General features: G+C 42.9%; 1 protein-coding gene across 1 annotated transcript in view; it reads left to right on the top strand.

Annotated features, from left to right (window-relative positions):
• Positions 1 to 3,282, top strand: part of ASTN1 (astrotactin 1) — a 343,770-nt gene that overhangs the window by 333,709 nt on the left and 6,779 nt on the right. The gene's annotated exons all lie outside the window — the stretch shown is intronic.

The raw sequence follows: 3,282 nt of genomic DNA on the forward strand, positions 1-3,282 counted from the left end.
TTTTTTAACATCTTTATTGGAGTATAATTGCTTTACAATGATGTGTTAGTTTCTGCTTTATAACAAAGTGAATCAGTTATACATATACATATGTTCCCATATCTCTTCCCTCTTGCGTCTCCCTCCCTCCCACCCTCCCTATCCCACCCCTCTAGGCGGTCACAAAGCACCGAGCTGATCTCCCTGTGCTATGCGGCTGCTTCCCACTAGCTATCTATTTTACATTTGGTAGTGTATGTATGTCCATGCCACTCTCTCACTTTGTCACAGCTTACCCTTCCCCCTCCCCATATCCTCAAGTCCATTCTCTAGTAGGTGTGTGTCTTTATTCCCGTCTTACCCCTAGGTTCTTCATGACCTTTTTTTTTTTTTTCCTTAGATTCCATATATATGTGTTAGCATATGGTATTTGTTTTTCTCTTTCTGACTTACTTCACTCTGTATGACAGACTCTAGGTCCATCCACCTCACTACAAATAACTCAATTTCATTTCTTTTTATGGCCGAGTAATATTCCATCGTATATATGTGCCACATCTTCTTTATCCATTCATCTGTTGATGGACACTTAGGTTGCTTCCATGTCCTGGCTATTGTAAATAGAGCTGCAATGAACATTGTGGTATATGACTCTTTTGGAATTATGGTTTGCTCAGGGTATATGCCCAGTAGTGGGATTGCTGGGTCGTATGGAGTTCTATTTACAGTTTTTTAAGGAACCTCCATACTGTTCCCCATAGTGGCTGTATCAATTTACATTCCCCATGGTGCCTATTCTTAACCATACTTCTGGGTCTGAAGCCTTCAGTCCCAGCCCTGTTCATTTATTCTGATGCCCGAGAGATCTTGGCTCCCTTCTCTTTTTTTGTGTGTGTGATGAAGCTGTGTATGTAGACACCCTGCCATCTCTTCACCTGCATTTTAACTATTCCTGAACACCATGCACGTCAAAGAGAGGGAAGACAGTTACCTATTTTGGAAAACTCGAGACTTCTGTGAAGCTGAAAGCTGGGTTAAATGATAACCAAAAATATCTTATAGTCTTTAACTTTCTTTGAGTTAGTGAATTCTTGAGATGCTATGAAGGCTGATGAAATAATATCCATAAATTCCCTCATTGGAGATAGGAGGGGCCAGAAATATTCAGTCTCTAGGAGCCTAGCATGTCGAGTTTTCTGAATATAATATCCCATGTACCAATGAAGGCTTTTAAGCACACCCTGGTGTTAGATTATCTTGGTTTTAGGAGATTTATGGTAGAAACTGGGACTATCCCACCTGGGCTCAGGCACAAATGCTTCTGCTAATGGGAAGCATTAGCCTACTCTAGCTGGATATTACTATTGTGTTAGGAGAATAGTAAATATGCCAGAAAACACCTCAGTCATCACTGTTGCTCAGCAGACTGTCACAACCAGGGCCTTAGGCCTGTGATGCTATGTCCCATCAGTGGAAATAAGAACAGATTGACAGCAGTAAAAGGATGAGAAGGAACCCCAAACCTCGCTGTCTGGGCTCTGGTCTGTTCACCTGCGTTTCTGCACTGCTGGTCATTCTTCTCTAAGTACGTACTCCCTGCCTCCCAGTGAACAAGCACAGCTCTTAGAATAGTCCTTCTGCTTCTTTCCATTTCTACTCCAGAAATGACAGACTCCCTGCATATCTACTAGGACTCTCTCTTACTTGGAATTTATGGGCCAGCCACGGCAATGTCCTCTACCAGAAATAGTCAACCCAGAAAGCATCCCCTAAGACCCTGCCTCCTGTATCTTTTTTTTTTTTTTTTTCCTAGGCTTGCTACTATGACCACAGGCGGGCCTCTCACTGTTGTGGCCTCTCCTGTTGCGGAGCACAGGCTCTGGACGCGCAGGCTCAGTGGCCACGGCTCACGGGCCCAGCCGCTTTGCGGCACGTGGGATCTTCCCGGACCGGGACACGAACCCGAGTCCCCTGCATCGGCAGGCGGACTCGCAACCACTGCGCCACCAGGGAAGCCCAGAAGCCCCTCCTGTATCTTAAATTGGTTAAACACTACCATCCCCTGAGCATAGGTACAAAAGAGCAGCGGAAGATAGATAGAGTTTTAAAGCTTGACTCCAGCCCACACTGGCTATATGACCTTGGGCAGGTAACCTGGCCTCATTTGTAGCACAAAGACATTCATATTCCTTGTGCAATGGTGGTATGAGGATTAGAATTCACACATGTAAAGTTCTTGGCAATCAGTAGGCTGTTAATACATAAATACTGGAGCTCTTTATATTCTATATAATTTTTAGTTATATTCTTTATATTCTATATAATAAATACCAGAGAGCTTTATAGTCTAAATCACTGTCCACTTTATCTCTTGATCTTATCTGAGAATTTTTATCTGAGATCTTATCTGAGAATTCTTGATCTGAGAATTTTAAAGTCCTGAAAATCTGAATGGATTTCTCAGCTGAAATTATCTTTATTGCAGCTTAAAGATGCTGGTTACAAGGGTTTAATTGCTAAAGGGTTGGTACAACCCAGGTCTGGAGATACATCACCAGAAACCCTCCACCAAAGTGGATTCAAGTGACTGCCAAGGTCATAAATTTCATTCATTTAGCTAACATTTTTTGATCTATTATTTTGTCTGGCCTTGTTCTTGCCACTCAGGACACTGTGGAAGTAAGGTCTGGCTCCTGTTTTCGTAGTCAATGGGCAAGATAGACAAAAAGGGAAATTATTGTAATGCTTGGGCAGAGTAGAGATAGAAATTTTAATCATTCCAACCCAGGAAACTCTTAAAATGATGACTCAGTCATCACCAGCAGCCTTGAATTCACTCGGCATAGTGACAAGGGATCGGGGCCTTTAGGCTAACAGGGGGTCAAGTCGGTAAAGTCTGGCTTAGAAGCCTGTAGACTTAGTCTCTTCATCCCCAGATTTAACACTGGATTCTGAGACAAAGCTCTCCAGATCTCAGTTCCCAGCTGTTTAGGAAGGAATTGTCAACACATCTCCTTTCTGACAGGTTTAATGAGAAAATATTTAATGATAAAGTGCTTTGAGCTCCACAGGAAAAAAAAAATGCCAAGGCTACACAAATTCATTGCCCCTTTGCCACATCACCAAGTTCAATCTTAGCAATGTATATCTTGGAGGCAGAAATATAAGAGGTATAAATGAAGCCAAAAGATCGCTCGTCTGGAACTGCAGAATGCACTGGATTCAACGTACATGTCAGCACAGATCTGCAAGCTTGCCTTCCTACCTGTCTGGGTGGCCCTAGCAAAAAGACCCGCATTCCTG

The sequence above is a fragment of the Lipotes vexillifer genome, unplaced genomic scaffold, assembly GCF_000442215.2.
Source record: "Lipotes vexillifer unplaced genomic scaffold, Lipotes_vexillifer_v1.1 scaffold220, whole genome shotgun sequence".
Taxonomy (NCBI): domain Eukaryota; kingdom Metazoa; phylum Chordata; class Mammalia; order Artiodactyla; family Lipotidae; genus Lipotes; species Lipotes vexillifer.